The following is a 15,784-nucleotide window of genomic DNA, read 5'->3' on the forward strand; positions in this document are numbered from 1 at the left end:
TATATATAATTTTCAACTTGTTTTATTTTGTATTTTTAAAAATTTTACATCCAAATTAGCATATAGTGCAACAATGATTTCAGGAGTAGATTCCTTAGTGCCCCTTACCCATTTAGCTCATCCCTCCCTCCCATAACTCCTCCAGTAACCCTCAGTTTGTTCTCCATATCTATGAGTCTCTTCTGTTTTGTCCCCCTCCCTGTTTTTATATTATGTTTGTTTCCCTTCCCTTATGTTCATCTGTTTTGTCTCTTAAAGTCCTCATATGAGTGAAGTCATATGATTTTTGTCTTTCTCTGACTAATTTCACTTAGCATAACACCCTCCAGTTCATCCATGTAGTTGCAAATGGCGAGATTTCATTCTTTTTGATTGCCGAGTAATACTCCATTGCATATATATACCACATCTTCTTTATCCATCATCCATCGATGGACATTTGGGCTCTTTCCATACTTTGGCTATTGTTGATAGTGCTGCTATAAACATGGGACTGCAAGTGTCCCTTCGAAACAGCACACCTGTATCCCGTGGATAAATGCCTAGTAGTGCAATTGCTGGGTCGTAGGGTAGTTCTATTTTTAGTTTTTTGAGGAACCTCCAAACTATTTCCCAGAGTGGCTGCACCAGCTTGCATTCCCACAGAAAACTATATTTCTAAAGGAAGGTATTTGTTGGATATACCAGTGAAAATGTCCAATAAACTGTTGAACATGTAGCTCTGCAACTCAGGGTAAAGGTCTGGGGTGAAGAGAGAAATTAGGAAGCTTCTACTTATAATTGTAGGCATGAGAAGAATGAGAAAAATAAGGTCTCTTGCAGTTTCGAATATATTTGTTTATCATATCTGCATCCTAAGATGAGGAAGCCTGAGTGGCATGGAGCTCTGGAGGGCTGGGGGTGGCTGGGGATGGAGAAGAGCTCACGAATGAATGTGATAGGGTGCCAGAAGCACGTTTTACCTACTTCACAATCTGGCATAGAGCTAAAGCATTTATGGTTGAGGAAGGTGAAGGATTAGAGGATGCAACCAGGCAGCTCCTTGTCATTTAAAGTGAGACAACCAAAGGATGATGGGGCAGAGCTTCTAATGTCCTACCTAAAAATGAATCAAATCAAATCAGTTTTAACATACATGCAGGGTTGTTTTCTTTTGTTTTGTTTTGTTTACTACAACTGGGCTGGAATTGGGGCAGGGTAGGGGTCAGAAATGGGGCGTGGAGGGAGGATCATGGCCTAGCTCTTACTTTTCTAAACTCTAATAGTCGAATACTCAGTGGTATTTCTTCAGTCTTTTAGACCATCACCTTGTCCCTTCTTTGGAGAATAATTTTGTCATTGAAGCTTTCACTTTGGCAAGAATCCGATTCATCAAGGAAGACAGAACTCCGTGTTTGCCTGCTTCAAGGCAGAGTTAAAGTCTACTTTGGCAAGCTTTACAAGGAAAAGAGAGAAAAGAAAATAAGAGCCATAAATCATCGGAGGCCAGAATACAGGATTAAAGATACTCAATCCATTTCAGAGAGGACTTTTGCTAGCATGTTCACCTAATGACCCTGTTTTCTCCCATCAGCCTTTAGATCCTCCCACTCCGTGTGAGCTACGGGAGTGACATCTTTGTTAGAGGCAGCTACGGGGAACGATGAGATTCTGCAAGACTGGCATAAGGCTTACTTCTTAGTGACACTTCTAAGCGTCGTTGTTCTTAGGCAGGGTCCATTTTGAGAATTTCATGTTCGTGTTTATGTAACAGTACATCTTCAGAAATAATAAGCAGTTGTAACTCAACCCCTGTTGGTCTGTGGTAAACAGAGGAGAATGGCAGGGTTCCCATCTTGTAACTAATCCGCTCCCCTTCACATGACTAATTTAAGTTGTGCATTCACAAACTCTTGGTGAGAATCAGATTTTAAGGGAACATATACTTCGTGAAATTGGGCAATTTTTAAAAGGCCAGGCCTCCAGATTTGTGTTCTGTACACTTGAACTTTAATGAACTTTTCTTCCTTTTCAGATAGGCTAAGAACACCTCTACACCTCATCATGAGTCACCTAGGTAATTATTACCTGTTGATTTTATAATAAAATGCTACTTATCAAATCTATCATGTCACTCTTTACATTATTAAGAAAAAACAATTTATATGGGCCAAATTACACCTGGAGACTGAGGAGAAAAAAAAATTGTTATGATTTGTTTTTCAATTTAACGACATTCTGTGTCAAGAAATCCTGCAAGGAACCTTCAGATAGTACAAGGAGCTTTACTTCTCACGTACAGGAGGCCGTCCTGCCGTAACTCTGGTTATCAGTATCCACTTGGAAATGAGGTAATTTGAACAAGGAATCAACACTTTGGAGCCTCCCCTAAGCCTTCATGTTATAGCTTGAATTCAGTTAAAGGCAGTCCTCAAAGGATCGCCTGTCAGTTCATTGTTTTCAATCAGAATGTATTTACCCTGAGAGAAGAAAGAAGGAAACTGGCATTTATTTAGCCAGGCTTTCCTGCTGTAGTGTGTTTCCAGTGTAATGATGCATGTACCCAAGAACCTAGTATACTGTGAATAAATATTTGTTGAATGAATAAATAAGTAATTAGCCAATGACAAAGTGTTCTCTTTGATTCCAGGGACAAGGGGAGCCTTTCAAGCGCAGTCATCTATTGTTTCCTGGAGCTGAGGTAATATTAATAGAGGAAGTACTCATGGACCTTCCATTGGTGGCTTCTGTGCCTCAGAATTAGCACTAGAAAAGTGCCCTCAATTTTCCTGCATGCTGAAGTGAACTAATCCTCGTTGAGCCGGGAATAGAAGGTCAAGGGTCATAACTGTCATCTTTCTGGGACACTCAACTTCCTGTGGGGGTCCCTGGGCCACACCCAGAGATACTCAACAGCTTCACAGGGGAGGACTCTCGGGTTCCTCCTCTCCCTCCCCTAAACATTCACTAATCATTTGGAAGTTTGATTTGGGAGTTGTGCTTTAAAGCATCTGGCTTAGTTTTGAAATACAGCAATCACTGTTTCATATTACCCCACCCCCACCCCTCCACCCCCCACCCCCACCCCGTCTTTTTTTTTTTTTTTTTTTTGCAGCATATGTGATGAGAACAGCCTTGGTCAGAACCATGCAGCCGCCGAATAGTCTTTGTGTCACAGGAGTGGAACGCTTGGATTTTAGTCACCTTCTTTACTTGGATAAGCCACAGAAACAAAAGCTAAACCTGGTGCGTAGCCGTGGTTCAGTTCACCCATGATAGGCCCTGAGAAGTTAGCCTTGGTTTCAGATATGTGTAAGTAAGCCATGGTGATTTGAAATTGGGGAGAATGAGATGTGGTTGATGACATTTCCTGAGGACCTGTTGAGTAAGCGGGAGACTCATGTTTCTAAGGAGCATTCGGTTACTTCAGGTCAAAGAGATTTGCATGAGAAATTTGTGCACCTGGAAATATAAATTGCACGCTTAATAATTGCATGTGCAGTAAGGGAAGTTTTATTAAGGCCTTGAGGAAGATTGGACTCACTGGCCATATGTGCTAACAGCAGTGAGGAGAAAACACGGGTCTAGTTGAAAGGGATTACAATCTGGGTTTAGAGCAGGTGGGCGCTAGGATTCGGAACATTCTGACGATGAGACCAGGAGGTAGAGCTGGGAAGGGCGTCTGGGCTAAATGAGCAGCAGCAGAAATCCAGTGCTTTTCCTTTTTATGTGAAACACTCAAGTTTTGTGGGGAAGATTAAGCCTGAGAAATCTAAGAACAGTTTGACTAGTTACACTCTGGAAATCTGGCAAGAGGAAAGGTGAGTGATTAAGGTGGTTTCGGTCTAGCCCATAGTGCTCAGCACTCTTTGGCACTGCTTGGTTTGGCAAAATTGTTAACACCCTTCTGGAGGGAAGCTTGGGGCTGAGAGATTAAGGGCATTACAGGTCAAAGGTTGACTGTGTTAATGTATTTATTTGGGAAACCATACAAAAGCCCTTATTAACCTTGGCTTTTGGAGACCGGGGTTGTCAATCCTTCACTTTCGTGATCCCATTTTCACCTAAAAATGTTTTTGAGCAGCCCAGTATCAAAACAGAATCTATATACCTCAGGTAGAAACATGTTGAATTGCGTGGTACCTGGAATAAATACTACGGACACTGGCAGCTTCGTTGGTTAGCTACCTATCACGTGAGCTATTCTTTCGTTCCTATAAATTTCGTTACTATTTCAGGAGAGAAGGTAAGTTATTTTTCAAAAATAGGGTGGAAGGAATGTTCTCTATTATTAAAAAAAAAAATTCCTCTTTCAAAATGAAGCTTTCAGATTCCTAATCATTTAGGGGAGCACTGTCTACCTGAAAAAAAAAATACGAGGTGTCTTTTAGTCTCAGGGGGGTTTAGCAACAAACCATTATTGTTTGCAGGCTGATTGTTCTGAGAAGGCGAGCTGCCTTAATGACAGCTTAGGCAGTAACAATCCATGATATAGTACTTACTTGGATGTAGCAACAACTGTGCTCTAAGCCAAGAAGAAGGAGGAAAAAAGTCAGTATCTTGTGCGTGAGAAGCTTGTAGATACCCTGAGGTGACTTCATATAATTCTAAAATAGCAGGTAGCTTCTTGCATAGCTAATCAAGGCATCAGCGCCTGGAGCAAGTGGAGGTGGCTGACAGTGTACTTTGGTTTCAGATGCATTCAGCTCTTTTTGAGTGATATGAGCTTAATTCATATTCTGGTTTCTATACTAAAAGTTTATGTGTTCTGATTTGGCAAATATCCTCCCCCACAACCTGACAGAGCGTGCTTTGATAAAGCTGCCGATCTTAACGTCTTACTTGCATTTGTTCATTTGTTCATTATATGCGGTGAGAAAGTTCGTACAGCTGAATAAAGGGAAGAGGTTTTTTTTTGTTTTTTTGGGTGTTTTTTTTTAAGCATTGAGTTATACCCCACCCTCCACTTCCATTCATTGCTCAGCAAAGGACAAAGGCGGCTCACCTGAAAAACTTGAAATACACCCTGTAGGTAAGTGGAAAGAGCTCACAGAGAAAGGAGTCATCCTGACTTTGTAAAGTAGGTAGGTCATTTCTGGAGAGAGCAGCACCTTCATGAAAGTGAAGGTCACAGAGTGACATGCTTAGATAGTTTTAATTGCCAGCGTCTTGAGGTCTTCCAAAGAAAGTGTAACATCAGTGGATCGCTTTGGTTTGTCATTATGTCCATCCAAGCTCTGGGCTGTGGTTTTGGTTCTATAAATCCCTCTGGTTTAAGATGTAAAGGAAACGACTTCTCGTAGGGACCATTGGCCACTTGCTAGGCAATCACTGTCGCGAGGCAGATCTGCCTTATAAAACAGAGGGCTCAGGCTCAGTGCTCAGGAAGCTACAAGTGGAAACTCCACATTCAAAGAGCCCATAATTTTACTCTAATAGATATTTAGCAGCTTAAATGAAATAACAAGGAATACATTCACTCAGGCGCCATCCAGGAGGATTTGCTGGGTATTTTACATTCCACTCTTTGAAAGGAAAAACATAATTTTTTATACTTTCCCATGATATATGAATATTTTGGTATGCAAAGAGATAATACATAGCATACCTCTAAGTCTAAATCAAGTTCTGTTTGGCCAAAGGGATTTACTGCTATCAGTATAATGCAGGCCAGTCAATCAAGTTGAATTTTTCCTCCAAATCAGTGCATTAGCGTTCAACCAGGCAGCCTCTTGCTTTTTTGGTCTGGTTTGTTCACATGCTGCTCAATTTTCAGGATCAACAAATACGAATGCAGTAATTTACGACTCCATGCCTGTTTCTCCTTACTCCCCAGGACCTAGCTCTCGGGGGTAGTTTGTGGTTTCAGTCATTTTTCCTTTTATCTTTTTTTTTTTTTTATTTAAAAAAAAGTTTTCTTTATTTTGAGAGAGAGAGAGAGAGAGAGAGAGCGTGCACATGAGCGGGGGAGGGGCAGAGAGAGAGGGAGAGAGAGAATCCCAAACAGGATCTGCATCGTCAGCACAGAGCCTGACTTGGGGCTCCATCTCAGGAATCGTGAGATCAGGACTTGAGCCAAAATCAGGAGTGGGATGCTTACCCAACTGAGCCACCCAAGAGCCCCTGTGATTTTTTTCTGTTAGCCACTCAGAACTCCATGGGTCTAAGCAGAGTTTATCATCCTTCCCTCCTTCCAGTCTCATACACCTTCAAGTCACAGCCCTGATTCTTCTTTTGATTCCCCTCTGACATCTGTTCAGTGCCCTCCCTCCACGGTGCTTGCCCTCCTGTAGTCCCTCTGTGTCTCTAGGCTGGAGTCCTGTCGCATCGACAGGACTGAGTGTGATGGTTACTATGGCAAAGCACTCAGGCTCTGCAGTTAGAACAGACCTTTGCACTTAGTGTACCACTTTCTGTTACTACCCAGCTGAAATGTGGGGGAAATAATAGGACGTCCTCTTAAATAGGAGCAGGCTAGTAAAATACTTAGCATGTTGCTTGGATAGTTAGTGTTCCATAAATGGTCATTATGAGTGTCCGCTGGTCTTCCTCACCTCGCTACCTCCTCTTGTCACCATCAGCAGAGTTGTCTTCCTTCTACTTGGAATCAATTGAGCTGCGGCCCTTCTCAGAAATCCTGGGTCACGGCTAGTCCTGTTGGCTCAGGTTTGCACACATTCAGAGCCATCCCTCCATAACTACTTCATGCTCAAGTCATCCTCTTTGCGCCCTTCCAGTCCCCTGGGACAAAGAGCACAGCCCATTCCACTCTTGCACCTCGGTGCCTTTGCTCATGCTCCACCTGGCATGCTGCTCTCTGTTTCTGCCACTCGTTAGTATTCTACTCATCCCTTGAGGTCCTGTTCAAGTGACATCTCTCCCCCCCAGGAAACCTTTTTATATAAATATGTTTGAAGTCTTTTTTGGCCATCTGGTGAGAATTGATTACTCTTTTGGTCACGGTCTCATGTCACTTTGCTCGTACCTCTGGTGAGACTTGCCCAGTTGCATTTTGTAATAGAGTTAGTTGCGGATATCCGTCTCCCTCACGGGATTCTAAACAACTTCAGGGCAGGCATTGTAGCATTAAAAAATCTCGCTATCTACACAGTGCTTTGGTCATAATATATGATCAATAAATGTTTTAGAATTGAATTAAAATTAGATATTATGCGGATAGCATCTAAATATCTGTAAGTGGACTGGACACATTTACTATAAAACTTAGTAGGTATGTGTGACTCTGGTGATACAAGTGGGCCCTCCAATGTCTTTGATAGTCAGCAGCAGGGGGACTCCTCACTCACCCCAGAGCCTTGATGAGATAGCAGATAGAATGTGAGCTGGTGGGCAGGAGTCATCTTTCACATGGCTCGCAATGGAGAGGTTAGAGGATAGGGGTTTCCTCCCTTGCTAAGAGGGTAGAGAGAGGGAGAGCTACTCTTGCTCGGGACATAGTCCTAAAATGTGATTCTGGGTCACTCCATGGTGAGAGCTGGACAGGGAGAGTTGGGATTTACCCCTGGATGACAGGAGGTTGACATTTCCTAAAAAGCCCGATTCCAGCATAGAGGACACCCTTTGTCATTGGATAAAACGTTCACTAGCGTGCAGGTGGGAAAGGTGCCCAGAATCTGTTGAAACCTCTTTTCCCCTTCTTTTCTGGTGACAGGGCGGTGGCTGGGACATGGCTGCCCACCTCAGGACTGCAGTTCCTGACAAGCTTGGCAGCTAGGTTTTAGGCAAAGAAATGTGCTTAAAATTTATGTGTGCAACTTCTCACTCATTTCCTGAGGGAAAGTCTCTGGCACTGGGTCTCTACTTTTTCTTCTCTTCCTACTGGCAGGGATGGAAGTCATTGAACTGACCTTGGAAGCCATTTGTTGAAGATGGCAGAGCTGTGTCAGCCTGGCTCACTGAACGCCTGGGCGAAACAGAGCCTCCTGTTGCAGTGAGAACAGTATCAGCCGCTACATTGCATTTATTATAGTGGCTGTTGGTTCCCCCATACAGGGTCTTTTCTTTTCCCAAAGCTGTCCCCAAATATTTGTTGAACACTGACTATGTGTTAGGCCCCCACTACGTGCGAGAATAAAAACAAGAATGAATGATTCTCAGTCTCTGTCTTTAAGGAGTTTATAGCTAGGTCCAACAGATAAGACACATTGTGATAAAAAACTATACAGGCATGCTCTCGCCAGACCATGGTCAACCTACAACCTGAAGGTTATAGGAAGAAAGAGAGGTTCCTTTCAACTGTAGTGAGCTAGAGAGTCCCACGAAGGAGCTGGGTTAGAAAGGTGGAGAGATGCAAGGAAGACATTCCGGACGGGCAAGTGCAGTGTGTATTTTGAGATTGGGGGAGGTGATAGTGAACTCACAAGTTTGGACAGACTAAAACAATTTGTTTTGGACCAGGGAGTAGCAGTAGTTACCTCTGGACAAGTTGTTGGGATGTGACTGGGGCAACGTCTTGAATACCAGAGCGCCTTGGGAGTTGGTTTCTCCCGGCAGCCAGTGAGGAGCTGTCTAAGGCAACATCATTGCATACCACTGTGAATCTTCCAGTTTGCATGTAGTAACCCAAGCAACATTTTGTTTGTTCACAGATTTGTTGTCCTGGCACCTCGTAGGAAGCTGTGAGAAATTTGCTTCAGTCTCTACAGTTTTCTACAAATAGCTGGTTTGTGTACCGGGGGCCTACGGCCATTCCACAGAGCCAACTTCAGAGGAACAAATACATGGATGGTTGTGTCAATGGCTCAACCCTTTCCTTTTAACTCCACCTTTAAAACAAACTTCCTGTCATCTCCCTAGGAAGATTTTCTACATTTTCTACACCAGTGACTTCTTACTGCACCTGTCTTTGTGTAATTACTTCTTTTAAAAAAACACAAGTAAACTTTGCATGTTTAATCTCATTCTTCTTACCTCACTAACTGGCATTTTATTGATTTACCTGTTCAAGAAGTCATGTTCAGACTCAGCTCCTCTGCAGTTACTCTTGTTTGTTTTTATTTATTAACCACCTAGCAACATAGTCTTTACAGGAGCCCTCCTTAACAATTGGTATCCTACACACATGTCTACAGTATTGTGTCGATTTTTCCAGCCATACACACATGTTTCTTCCTTTTGAACCAGTAGCAGGAATCTCAAAACTTGAGAAAGTCAAGCTCAGAGAAAGTTGACTTCTAGGTGGTTTTCCTTGTCTTATCTCCAAAGAGTTAGATGTCTGTGGTCTTGAAATGGCAAAAGTTTAGATGCAGGAGAGTTTGACTGCAGCTGGCAAAATTTGAGTCATAACTTTCAACTTGGGCGGGCTAGCATTAACTTCAGCGTGTTCCCTAAACATGTGAGGGTAGAAGGCCAACATGCCGGAACAGTATTCTGTGACCCTTTGTCCAAGAGTGACCTTTCTTGAATTACTGAATCAGATGTGGGAGAAGATGGTGTGAAAATAAGAAGGCTTCTCAGATGTTTGAATTTTAGAAGACATTATTCTTGCCAATATGATGGAAAATGTTGTATAATTCATTTTAACATTGTAGAAAATCAGGAATGGAAGCTCCTTTTGGGCCATGGGAAAAAAACCTCTCAACTTATAAATGTTGATATCTCAGTAACTGTTTAACTTATGGAATATTCTGTGGGTCTAATCAACAGAATTGTGATCAACAGTGTGGTGATTTAGCTTCGTTTTTATCACATTCTGGCAAGTTGTGTTTAAACAGGTCATGATATCTTATTCTTTAACTACTATCTCTGTGTTTCCCCTCCTTACAAGAGCAGGGCTGTCATTTAGAGAAGTGAGCCCACGTTGGTGCTAGAATCACAAGGATGCTTTTGCTGCAATATGGATTTGGAGTGTACAGTGTAACCATTTATTTATCTCCATCCACATATGAATTAGCTTGTTTTCCTATCCCTCCCTGGCAGTTGCTGTTTCTTCTTTTAGTTGTTACTTTTTGTTCTCCCTACACATTATTTTTCTTAGTTTCTAAATACCATTGTTTTTGTTTTTAAAGTTTATGGTTGGGGATGGGGGACAATGGGGAATGACTGTTAATGGGTATAGGATTTATTTGGGGGGATAATGAAAATTTCTAAAATTGATTATGGTAATGGGTATGTGACTCTGAATACACACACACACAAAATAATTGAATTGTATGCTGTAAACATGTGCATTTCTTGAGCACCTTGTAGAACCAGATTCTCTGTGGGCCCTAGGATCCGTGGTGAATAAAATGAGTAAGTTCCCTGTCCTCAGGGATTGATATTCAAGTGATGGAAATAAATGCTAAATAATTAAAAAATTGTTTTGTATAGTAATAAATGCTCAAGAGAATATTTAAAGGTGAAAATATTATAGAGAGTTTATTTTAACTTAAGATAGAATCTTCAGGAGAGTTCTCTCTGAGAAGGTAGCATTTCAGGTGATCCTAAATGGTAGAAGAGCAGCCAGACGTGTGCATACTTGGGGCAAGAGCACTCCAGGCAAAGGGAATATACAGGGTCAAGTTCCAGGGTGGCTGGGTATACCAGAGGGCGCATGATGTGCTGGGTATACCAGAGGGTGCAGGTGTTGTAAGGGGAAAAGCCCTTTATTTTTGTTGTAATTACAATGGACAGTCATCGGGAGATCATAAGTAGGGGCATGTTAGAGTTTGATTTCCATCTTCAAAAGACTTCAGAGACCAGGCAGAAGGCTGTGATAGTGTTCCAGCTGTACTTGTGTTGTAGTGACATTGGGGAGATGTAACACGTGGTTGATTTTGGAGGCACAGCCCAGTGTATGTGTCTTTTATATTTCCCAGCATAATGTGGCATATACAATGGATGCTTTGTTGAATGGATGAATGTTTGGAGAGGGCCGTAGGGGGAGAAATATCTAAGTAACAACGGAAGGCCAATGATACATCGAACTTTGGTGCCATGAAATATTGATTTTTGAATTTATCAGTAGTTGTTGACTTCTTGATGGATGCTACTGTGGATTGTAGTCCAAACTTGTAATATCAGCAGCGATAATGCCAGACTAATTCCTTGCATTTCACTGTTCATCACAATGCAATGCGGAAAAAGAGGCTTTAATTTGAGGTTAAAGTTATTGTGTAATGGAGAAGTAAGGGTAGCTTTACTTTTAAGGTAATCTCTTTTCTATACCTTGATATCTTCCCATCATTGCCTCCACTTGTCCTGGTGATATTTGTTAAGTTATCAACACCTTTAAAAAAAAAAACCCAAAATCTAGAAATTAGAGGGTCAATATCTTTGTAGTGATGTTCATTTGGGAGCAGAAATGGAAATCATGAGATATGGAACCTACTCTCTGCAGGATCCATCTCATTATCCAAGATATAAGGACACCATAGGAGTCGCTGAGAATTGCTTTCCATATTTAGATTTATGGTTTGTTAGAAATTAACTGCATCACAATAGGTCTATGCTCTGTTTCTGGGAAGCAGCTGGCATGGAAGGGAAAGAACATATTCTTTGAATATCAGTTTATATCCTGGTTCTCTTGCTTACTGCATGAGCTTGGGCAAAACACTTCATTTCTGGGTTTGGTGTGCTAAGCTGCGATATGGTGGCAGTAATCCACTGCTTTCAGAAAATAACTGCCTTTCAGTATAATTTATACAGGAGATCACCTATTAAAAGTAATTCAAAGCATGGTCTCTTTACTTCCTTTCCCTTTTCTTTCCTGAGGAAGTAGTTGTCAGGTGTAATTTTATTGCTTATCAATATTGTACTTGTTGTATGAACATAGAGGGGCTGTAGTTCTGTGGAAAAGTCTCACCATGGTGCTAAATTGGGTGCAGAGTTCTGGCTTCCCTTTAGGACATGCATGGATAACCAGCATAGCCAAGGATTAAATGAGTGGATGGTTTTCTGTGATTATGCCAGAATCTCAACCAATGATAAAGATATACGACCTGGCAGAAATAAAACTAAAGGTTATAAGTACATTTGGATGAAGGCTACTGAGACTGGAAAAGGATTGACCTTCCATTCAGATGCGAGCTTTTGCACTTTGCTTCCTCTCCAAACTGGCACTTTATTTTCAGCCCTCAAATAAAGAGCAACCATTTGATTTTGTAATGTAAAAACTATTATTGCCCTTAGGAAAAGGATTACTGAACTTTCTGTACCTAGTGTTTATGCCTTTAATAAGCACAGTGTTTCCAAGAGAATTGAATGCCTTTTTGTACTGTGATGTTTTTCTACCACTACATCTGAGTTTTGTACCTTAATGTCTGGGAAACTTGTTTTTATAAATTCACAGAAACCTGACAAACAGTAGGAATTTGTTCTCTGTCCTGTAGAGATGGGCAAATCCCTAAAGAGCTTGTTGATCTCATGCTAGCAACTTTGCTGTGAGCCAGGCGCCTTTCTTTTCTAAGGGAAAGATTTATACAGGGGAAAAAGGTTCATGGGAAATAGCAGACTCAGGTAACTGCAGTGTTAACAGGCAGCACCACATATCGTGGGTTCATCCACTTACCTATGGAAACTCTTACAGGCTCTAACATTTGATTGTGCTTTACAGGTTGCATATAGTATTGCATTTTGATTCCAACTATGGCATCATAAAGGGCAATGACATACAAAGACCTGGTACTCTCCTAAATATTAAAAGCCAAAGCACGAAGAGGAAGAGTTTAAGCGTGGGGCAATGAAGCTGAAGAGAAAAGCAAGAGTCAGATGGCAAAGTGTTTTGTGTGCCAACTTCAAGACTTTAAACTTCATTCTAAGAAACTTCAGGAAGGTAAGGCAAAATCATGGGAGGTTTGCATGTCAGGACGTGAGGTTTTCAGTCATATATTTTAGATATGTCTTTCTTGGGGCTCTACGGAGGTTTGATTTGAATGGCGAAGGCTGGAAGCAGGGAGACCAGGTGGGTAGTTGTGGAGAAATTCAAGTGAACAAAGAGGAAGTCTTGAAGTGAGTAAAGATAGGATAGAGAAACTGGGACAGAGTTGAGTGAGTGAATGAATGAGTGAGGAAAGAGTGGTAATGAAATAAAGGCAGTTGGAAGATATGACTAATTCACTCTTTTGGTTAGACAATTTCTTAACCAATCAATAGATCAAACTGTGTTGAAAGAAAGATTTTTGTAGTTGGTGTCAGCAATATGGAGTAGGAGATACCAGCCTTCATCCCCCCTCCCTCTCTGCCCCCTAAAGAACAATATTAGACAGCTATCCACAAAAGAAAATAGCCTTGGGAGGGCTCAAGAGTCCAACCAAGGACTTAGAGCAACACGATGGAGCCAAAACAAAAAAGGAAAAGAAAAAGAAAAAAGGATAATAACCGCACAGAAAGGATCACTGAGGATGAGCTTAGCTGAGATATCCGGAGGTGGCTAGGGACCAAGAAGATGGGGTAATCAATATCAGTTGCACAGCACGTACCATAATGGCCCCGGTGGCCTGCTCTGCAGAGGACTCTGGGCAGCGCCGCAACTGAGCCCACACGGCAGCCAGACTCCCCACAGCTTTCACAGAGGAGAACCTGGTGGTATTTGTTGGCACAGACCCCAGTGGCCTGCTCTTCAAAGGACACTGGCAGTTTTTGGCGCTGAGGTAACCAGCAACCGCCACAGTTGAAAATTCCCCAGAGGAGGAGTTGCTGTGGTATGTTCTCTAAAACAAGCCGCTCTTTTGCCACTCTGGGACCTGGGCTGCGCCTCAAAACCCTGTGCACACGTTGGATCCCGGAGCCACAGCTGCTGCACAGGCACCCCTGTTTCACGACTCCAGCTCTGTGGCTGCTGTGTGTGCACAGGCACTCCAAACAGTGGCTCAATGTCAGGCATCAGAGTTACCCCTGCTGGAGGCCAGCCAGTGCTCCAGAGCCTGGAGTTGCTGTCACTTCATGTGCACTTGCACTCCAAACCCCAGCTCTGTGGCTGCTCTGTGGATACCCATGCATCAGATGCCAGTGCCACCACCACAGCTATGGTGTCAGTGAGCCAGACCCAGCCCCTACAGGGATTCCCTGAGGCCCTGACATTCACTGTAGGAGAAAAAGAGATCGGTTGGTCTCCAGCAGCTTTCATAACCAAAGACCCCAACCGCCCTAGCTCCTTCTGTGGACACCCACAGTTTTAACATTGAGGACCCTTGCAATCATTGCCAACACTGACATTAGCTGACAGATCTGCACAGAGACTACACCACTGGGCCTTTCCCAGAGTGGGAACTGCTACAAACAACCCAGCCAGCATCCTCACACTTACCTGCAGGTGAAGGTCTTTACTTACCAAAACCAATTCATAAAGTTGGAAAGTGGCAACTACTCAAACAAATGTACAGACATCAGCAAGAAACATGAAAAATCAAGGAAACAAGACATGACCAAATGAACACAATAACTTTTCAGTAACTGACCTCAAAGGAATGAAACCTACAGTTTCCTGGATAAGGAATTCAAAATCATTGTTTGAAGGAAGCTCAACGAGCTGCAAAAGAACACAGATATTTGACACCAAAAGCAAAGGCAACAGAAGCAAAAATAAACAAGTGGAACTATATCAAAGTGAAAAGCTTCTTCACAGAAGAAGAAATAGTCCACAGAAATGAAGAGGGAACCTATGGAATGGGAGAAAATATTTGCAAACTATTAGATAAGGGGTTGGTATCCAACATATATAAGGAACTCCCACAATTCAATAGCTAAAAATCAAATAGTCTGATTTCAAAATGACCCGAGTAGACAATTTTCCAAAAACGGAAATTGATGTTATTCAACATCAATAATCGTTAGTAAATGTGAATTAAAACCACAATGAGGTATCACCACATACCTGTTAGAATGGCTATTATTAAAAAAACAAGAGATAAGTGTTGGCAAGGGTATGGAAACAAGGGAACCCTAGTGCACTGGTGGGAATATAAATTGGTACATCCACTGTGGAAAATAGTACAGAGGTTCCTCAAAAAATTAAAAATAGAGCCACCATATGTTCTAGCAATCCCACTTTTGGGTATATACCCAGTGGAATGATATCTATCTTAAAGAGATATTTGCACTCCCAGGTTCATCACAGCATTATTCACAATAGCCAAGACATGGAAATAACTTCAGTGTCCATTGATGGATGAATGGACAAAGAAAATATAGTATAAAATGGACTATTTTCTAGCTATAAAAAAGGAAAAAATCCTGCCATTTGGAAATCCATGATATCATGGATGAACCTGAAGGGCATTATACTAAATGAAATTAGCCAGACATTGAAGGACAAATACCACATGGTATCACTTACACGTGGAATGCAAAAAGAAAAAAAAAATCAAACTCATAGAGTAGAATGGTGGTTGCCCATGGCTGAGGGGTGTGTGTGTGGGGGGGTGGGGGTGGGGGGGGAATGGGGATTTGTTTGTAAAGGGTACAGTCTTTCAGTTATGAGTAGGTTTTGAAGATCTAATGTACAGCATGGTGACTGTAGTTAACGATACTGTATTATATACTTGAAATTTGCCAGGAAAGTAGGTTTTCAGCATTTTCGGTGCACACACACACAAACACACACAAAGGTAACTACATGAGATGATGGATGTGTTAATTAGCTTGATCATGATAATCACTTCACAATTTATATATTTACCAAATCATCATGTTGTATGCTTTAAATAAACACAATTGTATTTGTCAATTATACCAATAAAGCTGGAAAAAAGAGAAATATTTTCAGGTAATATTTACTGGGGGTGTTCAGTTTAGTTGACTGTAGCCCCTGGACACAGCTTCTTTTTCAGTCACCTTCAAGACACTGCTTTATCATCATTCAGAA

This window comes from Panthera leo, chromosome A1 (genome assembly GCF_018350215.1).
Source record: "Panthera leo isolate Ple1 chromosome A1, P.leo_Ple1_pat1.1, whole genome shotgun sequence".
NCBI classification, from domain to species: domain Eukaryota; kingdom Metazoa; phylum Chordata; class Mammalia; order Carnivora; family Felidae; genus Panthera; species Panthera leo.